Raw genomic sequence first — 15,907 nt, 5'->3', positions numbered from 1 at the left:
CCTTACACACATAACCCGCACACAGGGAAGAGGAGCGACCGAGGACGTTCCACTCCGACTTGGACCATCTTCTGTGTTGTGACTGTAAATGGTCCAAGTCGGACCGAAACGTCGTGGTCAGCTTCTCTCTCATATGTGCGGGTTATTTGTGTATTGTTTCAGTCACGGTATTGTGCCTTTTTGTACTTTAATCGACCTTTGCAATAACCCCATCCCCACACGCACGCACGAATGCAAAGACGCACACGCACGCTACAAATATTCGCAACTGGTAGGAGAGAGTATCGTAAAAACATGGGGTTTAAAAATCCAGGAGAGGGACACGTGGAAGCTACATGGAGGTCGTTCCAGGGGGGCCAACGCCCCCGCGGGCCAGGTCCCCGACCAGGCGTCCTGGTGAATCACGGCCTGATCATCCAGGCTGTCTCATCTGAAGACACAAATGAGACTAAAGGAATGTTGTTTGACGAGGTGGAAAAAGGAAGGAGCCACCGGGACACCTCAGTAATAAGGGAGCCAAAAAAAATCACAAAGTATTACGGACAGTTCCAAGTGTAGTAAGCCAAAATGGAGAGGGTTTCCGGGGTCAGCGCCCCCGCGGTCCGGTCTGTGACCATTTAGCTTTATTAGATCAAATCGAAATGTGTATTTGTTTGCATTATGGAGGTATTGATCAAATGTTTTAAGGGAACAGAAATTTAAGACCGTCATGGGCACCCGAGTTACAGGGTTGAATCCTGTTGTTCCATGACTCTAATTCTCACTTCTCTCTCTCACCATCTGAAATTTGCACTCGACTTCGTCCCTTCACAGAGTGAGTGAGTGAGTTAACACTTTAGCCATGAGAGATTTCCTTTTTTTTTTTATTTAAGCCCACATCTATCAACACTTGAAAACACACTTCACGAATTAACCTCTTCATTCACCTTTTTTTACTCGTTATGGCTCGACATAATTCCCCCCTTCATGTACATCATACATACTACAGAGCCACACTCCACAACAAGTATAATGATAATGTGCTCCCCAGCAGTAGTGGACCTACATTTTTGGGGCCCTGAAGCTTGAACTGTTTTGGGTCGCCTCCACAACCAGTAACATCTGGCCTACATGATAGTTAAAATAAAAATTATAAAGTTATTAAAATATCATTTTGTACTGAATTACATTGTATTATTATTAAAAAAAAACCTCGCGCATTAAACCCAAAATTTTTAGGCAATGTGGGCTTAAGCAATGGGGCCACCTCGGGTATTAGGGTTCCTGAAGCTTAAGCTTCATTAGTTACACAGGATATTCTCTGCTCTCCAGGTTACCTAATTACTACTCCCTCTGTATACCCAGGAATGGAAGCAGCCTTGCATTACCTCACTACACTGGTCATCTGTGTAATTAAGACCAGTGTCTGGAGACACTTGTCCTGACCCCTGACGAATGTTATAACAACAAACCTGGCAGACTGAGTCTGAAACATTCACTGTCAGAAAATTACTAGTATATGTGAAAGAAGTTGACCTAAGTACATTTGGTAGACGGGCACCTCCTGCTTCGCCTCACCTGACTACAGTATACAAGCCACTGCTACGGTCATATGCTGTACCATATCCTCCTCCTCACTAGTGTCCATAGTTATGAGTACATATGGTGCTGTCGCTTATGAGATGCACCAGGTGAACTGACCAGAAGAATGCTTGAGAACCATACGTCGCATCATTGTAGAAACCTTTCTCCCTCGGGAGCCAGAGACGGGTCATCGCAAGATTGAGACCCGTGCCAGGACTACGGTCTTGGCCAACATTATACATACATACATATGCTGTACATACTACAAGACTGATGGACTGAACACGTCGACTCCAGGCTGAGGGACTGATAACCTTCCTGCTTTGTATAAGTCTGTGCTACGGTCTTGTACAATCAAAGCTCTAGCGCCTACAAGCCACATTTGCCTCAAAATAGTCATAACTAGCCCAAAAATCGGAGAGGAGGCCTCACACAATGTTTCAGTCCATCCTGTTCCATTATCAATCAATTCAATCAATCCTGTTCCATTATCAATGGTCCAAGACGGATCAGAACCAAACAAAAAATTTCCTCTCCGAATGATGGGTTAACAGATATAAATCCCTTCCTTGACACACAAACACAGACTCGAGAACGTAATCCATTAACAACTGCAGTTACTTTATCATAACTTTTCAGAGAGTTAGACTCGTGGGAAGCTGTCGCTTGAAACTTTTGAATAAATATTATAACGTTGTGTGTGTGTGTGTGTGTGTGTGTGTGTGTGTGTGTGTGTGTGTGTGTGTGTGTGTGTGTGTAGCAACGCCTTGATGCTGGTGAAGGGCTTTTGATTTAAGGCATTGGGGCAACCTACCTGGAGGATGGTGTGGGGGTCAACGCCCCCGCGGCCCGGTCCTTGATCAGGCCTTCCGGTGGATCAGGGCCTGATCAACAAGGCTGTTACTGCCGGTCACACGCACTGTCCACAGGTACTGGCATACGTCCAGCAGGTACGGAAATGCGTCCACCAGACCTTCCTCCAGTGACTTGTACTCACTGGAGCGCAGGCGAGAGAGATGTATCATAATCTACACCTGGAAGATTCTGGAGGGACTGGTCCCTAACCTGCACACAGAAATCACTCCCTACGAAAGCAAAAGACTTGGCAGGCCATGCAACATACCCCCAGTGAAAAGTAGGGGCGCCACTGGTACACTAAGAGAAAACAGTGTCCCAAGCCCAAGACTGTTCACCAACCTCCCACCGGCCGTAAGGGGAATTACCAATAGACCCCTGGTTGTCTTCAAAAGGGAGCTGGACAGATACCTAAAGTCAGTGCCAGATCAGCCGGGCTGTGGTTAGTACGTTGGACTACGTGCGGCAAGCAGTAACAGCCTTGTTGATCAGGCCCTGGTCCACCAGGAAGTCTGGTCATGGACTGGGCCGCGGGGGCGTTGATCCCTGGAATGCCCTCCAGATAGACTCCAGGTAGGTAGCAGGTACTGGAATGCTACCAGCAAGTACTGGAATCCTTCCAACATTTACTGGAATATTAGAAGGCACTGGAATACCTCCAACAGGTTCAGGAATGCTACCAGCAGGTAGAGAGAGAGAGAGAGAGAGAGAGAGAGAGAGAGAGGGGGGGAGAGAGGGGGGGGTAGGTAGGTGGGGTTGGTCAAGGTGAACCTGCCCCTCGTCAGGTGAGAGGGGGTTGCCAGATGCCACTTTGTTTACACTTCACCTTCCAACTCCGATATTTAAATCGGTGCGGATACAACAGCGTGGCTGAGTTACAGCCATTGATGTAGTCATATGGATTAGTTACAGTTGCTGCAGCCATTTGGCTGCTGTTGCAGCCAAATGGCTGCAGGTCCAACAATTTAGCCTAAATGCAATTATTGGCACAGCCATCAGGCATATTTACAGCCACATGTGGAAGTGACTTGGTTACAGCCACGAATATAACCAGATAGTTCAGTTACAGCCACGGGTACAGACACCGAACTAGGCTGTGGGTAGACATATAGCCTGATTACAGCCGCTGGCAAAGCCATGTGGCTTATTTTACAATCATGTGGCTTAGTTGTAGTCAAGTGTACAGGTACAAGACTTGCTTTAAGACAGAGGTACACGAGTTTTATTATGGGAGAAAGAAAAAAAATGAAGGTAGGAAAGAGGAGGAGAAAGCGAGAAAGGGAAGACTTGAAGTACAACGCGAAACATTAAAACACAAGTAATTCTGCTGTAGGCCTAATTGTCAGGGATATATTAGGTCTAGTACTTCTCACCAGCAACGCAATAAGCTTGTTGAACTGACTGTGAGAGCCATAGGGGGTTTAGTTACAGTCTTGACTAAGTCACAGACGCTATGTGGCAGTTTGGTCCACTCTTCTCTAGGTCAGTGTTCAAGCTGGTGTTTTCCTGTTTTGTTTTGTTTTCTATTTTGAGAATTTGTCCCCTCTAAAACCATTGTTGCGAGTTCTGTCTTGTCTGCATAGCACCTCAATCATATCCCTTGTATCCGTATCTGCTTTTCATTTATCTACTACAACTACTACTACTACTACTACTACTACACACACACACACACACACACACACACACACACACACACACACACACACACACACACACACACACACACACATATAAATTATATATATATATATATATATATATATATATATATATATATATATCACACAGAAAAAAGATTGCAGTTAGCAGGATTCAAAGGCACGTCAGGGAAGGCTGGGAAGGTTCCCAAGTGACGCCACAGATGCCTCAAAAGCTGGGCAGCCTTGTTTCTAGCCCGGAAACACCAGTGGGCCTAGAGTGTCACATGGGTAACTTTGCCAGCCTACCCTGACGTGGCTTCGAGTTCTGCTGATTGCGATCTCATTCTGTATATATACCGTGTCGAACAGGTAAAACTTGTGATTTTTGCTTAAATCGCAACGCTCTTCTTGCCGAATAAGGCAAGCGAAAAATTTTTTTATACAGTAATTTCGCGACACAGAAGATAAACTGCAAAATATTTGTTTCCCAGCGCATTAATGTTATGTAACCTGAGTAGCTTGTGTAGAGAAATATGATAAATTGCGTATAAAATCAAGGACGGTTTATTACCATTCTGGGGAAAGGTTTTCGATCCAAGGAATCAGCTACTCCCTTCTGGCTCAAAAATGATTTCGTCCTATTCTCCCAAGTGATGTATGACTTACGGGTTTAGCGCTTCCTCTTGATTATAAAAACGGTATACAGAGTTTGTGCATATTAGTTACCATTTTGTCCTAGGTATATGTCGATTAGACACTAGGTGTGTACTCACCTAATTGTACTCGCCTAATTGTGGTTGCAGGGGTCGAGACTCAGCTCCTGGCCCCGCCTCTTCACTGACCGCTACTGGGTCCTCCCCTCTCCCTGCTCCATGAGCTTTATCATACCTCGTCTTAAAATTATGTATGGTTTCTGCCTCCATTACATCACTTGCCAAACTGTTCCACTTCCTGACAACTCTGTGGCTGAAGAAATTCTTCCTAACACCCCTTTGACTCATCCAAGTCTTCAACTTCCAGTTGTGACCCCTTGTTTCTGTGTCCCATCTCTGGAACATCCTGTCTCTGTCCACCTTATCTATTCCACGTAGTAGTTTGTATGTCGTTATCATGTCTTCCCTTACCCTCGTGTGTGTGTGTGTGTGTGTGTGTGTGTGTGTGTGTGTGTGTGTGTGTGTGTGTGTGTGTGTGTGTGAAGGGAGGGGAGAGGGGGAGAAGGCGATGGGGGAATTAAGAAAGGGAAAGAAGAGGGGAAGAGTAAGAAAGGAGGAAGAAAGAAGACTAAAAATAAATGCGGGAGAGGAAAGAATGGACGAGAAGGGTAGGGTATAGACGGAGGAAATTGGGTGTGGAGGAACGAGAGAGGCAAAGTGGAAGGGTACCAAGAATGATGCGAGTAGGAGAGGAAATAAGGGGAAGGGAGGGAGGGAGGGAGGAGAGTGAAGAAGGGAAAGAACCATGAAAAGAATGAAGGAAGGAAGGAAGGAGGGAGGGGAAGGGAAGGAGGGAGGGGAAGGGAAGGAGGGAGGGGAAGGGAAGGAGGGAGAGAAGCTGATACCTCAGACGTAAACAATGACAAGACACCTGGACTACGTTACTCCGATGGTGGCTGCTGCTGCTGCTGCTGCTGCTGCTGCAGCAGCAGCAAGGAGTGGCTACTGCTGTTGTTGTTGACGTTGAAAGGAGTGGCTATTGCTGTTGCTGCTGTTGCTGCTGCAAGTAGTGGCTACTGTTGTTGCTGTTTCTGCTGCTTTTGTTCCAAGTGGGAAAGCCTGGTCAAGGACCGGGCTGCGGAGGCGTTGACCCCCGGAACACCCTTCAGGTGGTGAATACTGTTGTTTAGAGTTGTGGTGGCTGTTGCTGCTGTTGGTAGTTGCTTGTGCAAATTGTGTTTGCTTCTGTTATTTTATCCACAGTGGTATATTACAGACCATTCTGGAGAAATACCCTGACTTTGCTAGCTGTAAATAAAGCATTATCAGGTGTGTGTGTGTGTGTGTGTGTGTGTGTGTGTGTGTGTGTGTGTGTGTGTGTGTGTGTGTGTGTGTGTGTGTGTGTACTCGCCTAATTGTACTCGCCTAATTGTGGTTGCAGGGGTCGAGACTCGGCTCCTGGCCCCGCCTCTTCACTGATCGCTACTAGGTCCTCTCCCTCTCTGCTTCCTGAGCTTTGTCATACCTCTTCTTAAAACTATGTATGGTTCCTGCCTCCACTACTTCACTTGCTAGGCTATTCCACTTCCTGACGACTCTATGACTGAAGAAATACTTCCTAACGTCCCTGTGACTCGTCTGAGTCTTCAGCTTCCAGTTGTGACCCCTTGTTTCTGTGTTCCTTCTCTGGAACATCCTATCTCTGTCCACCTTGTCTATTCCCCGCAGTATCTTGTATGTCGTTATCATGTCTCCCCTGACCCTTCTGTCCTCCAGTGTCGTCAGTCCGATTTCCCTCAACCTTTCCTCGTACGACATTTCCCTGAGCTCTGGGACTAGCTTTGTTGCAAACCTTTGTACTTTCTCTAACCTCTTGACGTGCTTGACTGTGTGTTTGTGTGTGTATGAGTTTGTGTACTCACCTAGTTGTACTCACCTAGAGGTTGCAGGGGTCGAGTCCGAGCTCCTGGCCCCGCCTCTTCACTGATCGCTACTAGGTCACTCTCCCTGAACCGTGTGTGCGCGCGTGTGTGTACTCACCTAATTGTGGTTACAGGGGTCGAGACTCAGCTCCTGGCCCTGTGTGTGTGTGTGTGTGTGTGTGTGTGTGTGTGTGTGTGACTCAACAATCAATATTTGCACCAGTAACTCACTACAGTTGTGACCGGGTGTGGAAGTGTGAATTGCTCATCATTCTATAATTTTTTCATGATTGTAGCCATGTATAAACGTAAGTAACCATTCTTACAGGATTCATTACCTTTGTACCTAGTTCAGCTATCACAACTTTGGGAGCCCAGTCCCTGGACCCATTACGTACCTCTGTAATCTGTAAATACCTTTGTAACTTGTCATGATTGTGACCAGACCTACCTGGAGTTCATTACCTTTGTAAATTGTGAGTTCATTACCTTTGTAAATTGTGAGTTCATTACCTTTGTAAATTGTGAGTTCATTACCTTTGTAACTTGCTCAGCTATCAAAACTGAGGCCCAGTCCCTGGACCCATTATGTACCTCTAATCTTTTGACCACCGCCCCCAGGATGGGTATGGGATGCATAATAGATATTAAACTAACTACTGTTGTTGGTGGCGTGTGTGTGTGTGTGGGGGGGGGAATTTACCCTCCATACACCAGAGGACAGAGAAGGGTAAGGGTGAAGGGAACTGTTAAATACGTATAAGTTATTACTACGATGTTCACCAGTCTGTGTTCAGTCCATCAAGACTGATGGACTGAACACATTGACTCCAGGCTGAGGGACTGATTACCTCAACTCCTCATCTTCCACCGTTCTTCTCCGTACCGGGCTGAAGAAGCCACTGGCTGGCGAAACGTTCTCAAGTACCCGTTAAGGTTCACTTTATTCAAGGGTACTAATGGCCTATGATCTTGTCCCCCAGGATGCGACCTACACCAGTCGACTAACACCCAGGTACCTACTTGCTAGGTGAACAGGGACAACAGGTGCAAGGAAACACGCTCAATGTTTCTACCATTGCCGGGGATAGAACCACGAACACTCAGCGCGTGAAGCGAGAGTTGCCTACCAGGCCACGGGCCACCAGTACCTTTATTTACTAAAAGTACTTGTACATTTCGGGCAAATTAGGCCAGTTTTGTCCCAGGATGCGACCCACACCAGTCGACTAACACCCAGGTACCCATTATTACTGATGGGGAACATGGACAACCGGTGTAAGTAAACACGCCTGATGTTTCCACCCCTTTGCCGGGAATCTAACCCGGACACAATGGTGATACTCTTCCCTTCACTTGTTTTCTCCAGGATGGAATATTACTGTATACTAGCGGCCTCCTTCAAAGCAACAGGGATTGCTAAGCTAGAGAACATACAGAGAACCTTCCATGCTCGAATAATCTCAATGAAATATTTGAACTACTGTGAACATTTGAAGCTCTTTGAACTGTACTCCAGTGTAGTCGACATACGTACGTCATAATCTACATCTCGAAAATCCTGGAGGAACTGGTCCCAAACTTGCATTCCGAAATCACTCTGCATGAATTAAAATTGGCAGGCAGTGTAAAGTACCTTCAGTAACAAGCAGGAACACGAGAGAGAACTCGATAAGCAGCAGAGGTCCTCGACTTTTCAACGCTCCCACTTCGCACATAAGGATAATTACCAACATATATGTGGCTGTCTTGAAGAGGGAACTGGACGAGTTTCTCCTAATCAATAAGTTTATTCGGGTATATACAAATAGTTACATAGATTATCATTCATAGCAGCATATGTGTAGAAAACCTGGGATAACCCAAAAAAGGTCAGAGTGACTTATTTCCATTGGGGTCATTGGTTATGGTGCTTATGTTGGACTGCGTTTAGCCAGCATCAGCAGCCTAGTTGATCGGATCAGTAACCAGATCTGGTGTGGGATCGGGTTGTGGGGGTCAGGACCCCCGTGAAGTGAAGTAAACTTAAAGTGAACCTTCTATGAAAGGCCTAGCACCCATCACCATAGCTTTGGAATAGTCACCCTAATATTATAAGGAAAACGTTTTCTATTATTTACGTTTTAAAGAAAGCGAATTCATCGACGAAGTTAAATGGGTAACAAAAATATTATTATTTAACAAATACTGTTATTTTTCTTTTCACATTACTATCATTTTATTCTCTTCCTCTCTCCCCCCCTCCTGTCTCATTCCTGTGATCCACTGTCAATCCCGTTTCTATTTCCTCTCACTATCTCTTGCACACCCCTTCCACTTCACTCTTCCATTCACTTCCCTCTTTTATTTGCACAAAGGTTTTAGTGTTTGGTTAAGGGTTCCTTTCTGTATTTACAAGCCAAGAGCTGTTACCTACCTCAACTCATTTGAAAGCCTTTTTATTATTAATAAACATACAAATAGGAAACAGGATGAAGTTGGAGCCATCTGTGGGTCAAAGATTTCATTTAGTTAACTGTCTTTATTCCATCGATGTCTTTACGTTGTACGAACATGTTCCAGGCTCGAGTCATCCAGGGAATGAATGATCTCAATGAATTAATGTTCTTGAGAAGGGTACATCCAGAGTGTAGTTGCCGTTTGCTGCCCGTCTTGTGTAAAAGCAAGTGGTATTGCTGACCGCTAAGTGGAGCCAAGTGTGGTACCTTGACAATGTTGGCTTTGTACATAGTAGTAAGGCCGCACACATACCTCCGGTGTTGAAGACTCTGCTGAAATGACTGATCTGTAAAGGCTGGGTCCAGGCGAGAGACGAGTCGTCTTGCTCTCTTTATTGTGTCAAGAAGTTGGGGAGGGGGAGGCAGGCAGTCAAAGGAAGAGGAGCATACTCAACGAGTGAGCGCACTTGTGCCTCATACAAAGTCTTGCAGCCTCGACTGTCAAGCAGTTACGAGTCTGTCTGTCTCTCTGCAACGATTATAAAGAAAGGATTACAGATTAATATACATTATTTCGGGTCTCTTCTTTCTGTGTTATGAACGCTATAGATGATATGTAAATCTTTCACACTTATACACAGTATATATTTGTCTCTCGGTGTATATACACGGAGGGGTGTATGTCTCTCGGTGTATATACACGGAGGGGTGTATGTCTCTCGGTGTATATACACGGAGGGGTGTATGTCTCGCGGTGTATATACACGGAGAAGTGTATGTATCTCGGTGTATATACACGGAGAAGTGTATGTATCTCGGTGTATATACACGGAGAAGTGTATGTATCTCGGTGTATATACACGGAGAAGTGTATGTATCTCGGTGTATATACACGGAGAAGTGTATGTATCTCGGTGTATATACACGGAGAAGTGTATGTATCTCGGTGTATATACACGGAGAAGTGTATGTATCTCGGTGTATATACACGGAGAAGTGTAGGTATCTCGGTGTATATACACGGAGAAGTGTATGTATCTCGGTGTATATACACGGAGAAGTGTATGTATCTCGGTGTATATACACGGAGAAGTGTATGTATCTCGGTGTATATACACGGAGAAGTGTATGTATCTCGGTGTATATACACGGAGAAGTGTATGTATCTCGGTGTATATACACGGAGAAGTGTATGTATCTCGGTGTATATACACGGAGAAGTGTATGTATCTCGGTGTATATACACGGAGAAGTGTATGTATCTCGGTGTATATACACGGAGAAGTGTATGTATCTCGGTGTATATACACGGAGAAGTGTATGTATCTCGGTGTATATACACGGAGAAGTGTATGTATCTCGGTGTATATACACGGAGAAGTGTATGTATCTCGGTGTATATACACGGAGAAGTGTATGTATCTCGGTGTATATACACGGAGAAGTGTATGTATCTCGGTGTATATACACGGAGAAGTGTATGTATCTCGGTGTATATACACGGAGAAGTGTATGTATCTCGGTGTATATACACGGAGAAGTGTATGTATCTCGGTGTATATACACGGAGAAGTGTATGTATCTCGGTGTATATACACGGAGAAGTGTATGTATCTCGGTGTATATACACGGAGAAGTGTATGTATCTCGGTGTATATACACGGAGAAGTGTATGTATCTCGGTGTATATACACGGAGAAGTGTATGTATCTCGGTGTATATACACGGAGAAGTGTATGTATCTCGGTGTATATACACGGAGAAGTGTATGTATCTCGGTGTATATACACGGAGAAGTGTATGTATCTCGGTGTATATACACGGAGAAGTGTATGTATCTCGGTGTATATACACGGAGAAGTGTATGTATCTCGGTGTATATACACGGAGAAGTGTATGTATCTCGGTGTATATACACGGAGAAGTGTATGTATCTCGGTGTATATACACGGAGAAGTGTATGTATCTCGGTGTATATACACGGAGAAGTGTATGTATCTCGGTGTATATACACGGAGAAGTGTATGTATCTCGGTGTATATACACGGAGAAGTGTATGTATCTCGGTGTATATACACGGAGAAGTGTATGTATCTCGGTGTATATAGACGGAGAAGTGTATGTATCTCGGTGTATATAGACGGAGAAGTGTATGTATCTCGGTGTATATACACGGAGAAGTGTATGTATCTCGGTGTATATACACGGAGAAGTGTATGTATCTCGGTGTATATACACGGAGAAGTGTATGTATCTCGGTGTATATACACGGAGAAGTGTATGTATCTCGGTGTATATACACGGAGAAGTGTATCTCGGTGTATATACACGGAGAAGTGTATCTCGGTGTATATACACGGAGAAGTGTATCTCGGTGTATATACACGGAGAAGTGTATCTCGGTGTATATACACGGAGAAGTGTATCTCGGTGTATATACACGGAGAAGTGTATCTCGGTGTATATACACGGAGAAGTGTATCTCGGTGTATATACACGGAGAAGTGTATGTATCTCGGTGTATATACACGGAGAAGTGTATGTATCTCGGTGTATATACACGGAGAAGTGTATGTATCTCGGTGTATATACACGGAGAAGTGTATGTATCTCGGTGTATATACACGGAGAAGTGTATGTATCTCGGTGTATATACACGGAGAAGTGTATGTATCTCGGTGTATATACACGGAGAAGTGTATGTATCTCGGTGTATATACACGGAGAAGTGTATGTATCTCGGTGTATATACACGGAGAAGTGTATGTATCTCGGTGTATATACACGGAGAAGTGTATGTATCTCGGTGTATATACACGGAGAAGTGTATGTATCTCGGTGTATATACACGAAGTGTATGTATCTCGGTGTATATACACGAAGTGTATGTATCTCGGTGTATATACACGGAGAAGTGTATGTATCTCGGGGTATATACATGGAGAAGTGTATGTATCTCGGGGTATATACACGGAGAGGTGTACGTCTCTCGGGGTATATACACGGAGAGGTGTACGTCTCTCGGGGTATATACACGGAGAGGTGTACGTCTCTCGGGGTATATACACGGAGAGGTGTACGTCTCTCGGGGTATATACACGGAGAGGTGTACGTCTCTCGGGGTATATACACGGAGAGGTGTACGTCTCTCGGGGTATATACACGGAGAGGTGTACGTCTCTCGGGGTATATACACGGAGAGGTGTACGTCTCTCGGGGTATATACACGGAGAGGTGTACGTCTCTCAGGGTATATACTTTATACCTTGAGAGTTTAATTTTAATTCCTACTTTACGGACTAAAGTGATCTTTTTTCAGAAAGTGAGCAGGTGTGATGCAGCCTCGTGTAGTCGATAGGCTTTGAACCTAATTAACCATTCACATTTCTGCCTGTACTGTCATATTTTTGTCGTGTTTCCTCGTGTCGTAGGGGCCATCTCTGGCTGGGAGTGTTGGAAGCTCGCTACTCCGTCCACTAGTAAGGCACACATCCGGGTCTTGCAGGCACCCTAGCTCTTTCGCTAGCGCGTGGCTCAGCTGGTAGCGCCTTAGGGCCTCACATCAGGACCTGGGTCCGATTCCAGTACAAGTGGGAGAGTTGGGCACGTTTCCTTACATTGGTGTGGGTTGCATCCAGGGGGAGAGAACCAAAGAGCCACGCGGAAATAAGCCATAATGAGTGGCTGTCTTGGGTTACCCTGGATTTCTAACCCTTAAGGGTTAATAAATCCAATAAAGAAAGTTTGATAAATTTCTTCAATATAGAATATATATCTTATTTTGACTAATTAAAAATAGTTGAATATTAATTAAAATGCCATATGAGAATTTGTAAAGGTTCGGAGTGTAATATTATGTATAAAGATGAGCTAAAATATTTAATTAAGATGTTTGTTGATGCGTGTCTCTGCCTTGATGAGTTTGCTGGGGTTGAGGAGTCTCTCTCTCTCTCTCTCTCTCTCTCTCTCTCTCTCTCTCTGTAAAATTAAAAATAAATTTGGTCTGGCAGAAATATTGAAAAAAGAAAACTGTACCTAAAAGCTGTCGCCAAAAAGACTGGAGGTATAACAACGACAAGGTAGATGCTTGCTATGAGACGGTCTAAGACCCTGTGGTCTTAGACTATACTCTGACCCATTATGCAAGAATCGCGAACAAGAGACACAGGATGCAAAACAACCACAGGGGGAGTTGAATAATAGCTCTAGGCCTTACGTGTTGCAATCAACACATCATCAGGAGCTTGTAAAGGTGCAGAAATGAGTAAGAAATCTCAGCAAATTCGTTGCGAGGGACGCCTTGCTAGTCTTAACAAGGCGTCCCTCAGAACGAATTTGCTGAGATTTCTTACTCATTTCTGCACGTTTACAAGCTCCTGATGTGTTGATTGCAACACGTAGGGCTTAGAGCTATTATTCAACTTCCTCTGTGGTTGTTTTGCACTGTTATATATATATAAATATATATATAAATATATATATATATATATATAAATATATATATATAATTTATTATTATTATTATTATTATTATTATTATTATTATTATTATTATTATTATTATTATTATTATTATTATTATTAGGGAACAGCCTTGTGTGTGCCAGATCTTTTTCACATAATGATCCTGGATGGCATGAAACATCTAAACTTTCTTCTCAAGTTTGAGAGCTAGTTGTGAATTGAGTTTCACGTCTCTGCTTTAAGATAACGAGTTGTTGTCAACGTGTTTTCATGAAGCACTGAGAAAGAGAAAAAGACAGAGAATAGGGCCACAAGTAATTCACAGTGTTTGTGTTTACTCACTTGATTTCACTCAGGGCTGGTAAATTATGTCTGACAAGTGTCACAACAAGTGACCAGGGACTTGGGCCGTCGGTTCCGGTGTGTAAAAAAAAAATGTCTTTTCGGAGAAAATCAAAAGAGAAAAATCACAAAAAAAGGTTAAAATTTAGTCAGGTCGACTTCACAATTAAGCTCCAGATTAGACCTAACTTTGAAGAACCCAGCCTAGTATACAATCACCTAGTATTCTTTATTCTAACCTAACCTAGCTTAACCTAGTGTACCTTAGCACATCCTAACCTAACATAGATATAAATGTCGACCTGAACAACAATTGAAATTATTCAGCTCACTGTATTTCTAGTCACTAGCCAGTTTATGGAGGAAATTCCTCAACCCACCCAGGCCTGGGAAGAAGTACCTCCCTTGTCAACGGATTTTCTTTCTATTAACTAGAATTTAATACCAATATATCTCAATTTTTTTTTTGTTAGGTCATAAGAGGACTGGCAAGGGTAGCAATGGGAAGAACTGGGGTAGAACAGCAGTGAGGGGGGGGGGGTAAAAAAAAGGTAAAGAGTAGACAGGAAAAGTGAGGCAGGAATTGTGGCCTGATCACTTTGGTTACGCTTTAAAGGAGTTATTTTTATCATATTGTTATTATAATAATTGTGTAAAATACTAGTAAGTTGATGAGTAAGACGCATGTGCAACAGTTGGGTATCTTTTTTTTTTTTTTTTTTTTTGTCGAAACGTTTCGTCTGGTTATTAGGCTTCTTCAGTTGAATACAGAGATTATTTACATGGAGACGGCAAAAACATTGGAGAGATTAACGTAAGGTGATAAGTCACTTGGCAATGAAGAAGAAATAATTTTGAGGTGGTCAGTCCCTTGAAGAGTGTACAGCTCCACGGCTTGGATCAGTACGCGTAGTTCGAAGCTGTGGAACTGTACTCTTATGAAGACTGGGAAACTGACCACCTCTTATTCACCTCTTCATCATTTGTACCCTTTCTTTTCTACTGTAGATGCATGCTGAGAACGCGAAACTTTTCGACAATGTGTATGCATCTGCTGTACACGAGTCTTGCTCATTTACCTGTCATAAAATGACTCGACGCATTGTGTATATGGTATTTGACAAGATTAGAAAGAAAAATTGTTTACTCAGTGGTCACTCTCAACTCAAGACATATTTTGTTGCTCCTCTCAGCTTGGGCAGCTTTCTAACTGCGGCGACAAACATGAGTTTCGTAACCAGGCTGACCATAATGTTCCCTGACATCTGGGGAAAGCCACTGGAGGATTCCATCCTTACTATGAGACAACACCTGTTCCGTTTTCCTGTATGTGAGAGATTTGAGTGAAATCTCATTAGAATCAGACTTCCATACGTCTTAGTATGTAGACACAATAAGCAGAGACAGTGTAACCACTGTTATTATTTTATTATAATTTATTTATAGTGAGGCGCTAAAATCGTGTGCCATACAGGGATTGAGTAATGAGAATTAGGTTCGATCCAAGGGGGGATAAGGATGGCTCCAGATTCTTGAATCAAGAGCCCTTCACAAGCATCCAGACACCCTCCCGTTTCTTGAAGTGTCCTCAGTCACACTTGGTCAAATTAGGTTGCAACACAAAGGAATCTAAAACATGTTAATCTTCCTTCCTTTGGATACATTTAAGTATTAGGGGCCAAAAGGAGTTAGGAAGATTTAGTATAAGGGATAAAAGGAAGGAAATGAGGAAGATTAAGAGGAAGAGGCCAAAGGGAGAAAGAAAGCGTAAGATTATGGGGCCAAAGATATAGCTGATTAAGGATAAGGAGAGCCAAAGGGATGAGGAAGATTAACGGCAAGGGGTCAAAATGGAAAAACACCTTGAAAGTTTCCCATTTCTCCGACGCTGTAATGACCCCTACGGATTTACAGCTTCCCCTTGAAAAATAATACTCGAAAGCATTAAATTCTTTAAGCCTCAGTAATATTACATCCAGCCTTTATACGTTCTTCACGGTCACGTTTTTCAGTGCCAAGAAAGGATA

Source organism: Cherax quadricarinatus, chromosome 83 (assembly GCF_038502225.1).
Source record: "Cherax quadricarinatus isolate ZL_2023a chromosome 83, ASM3850222v1, whole genome shotgun sequence".
NCBI classification, from domain to species: domain Eukaryota; kingdom Metazoa; phylum Arthropoda; class Malacostraca; order Decapoda; family Parastacidae; genus Cherax; species Cherax quadricarinatus.
This window is presented reverse-complemented; position numbering follows the sequence as displayed.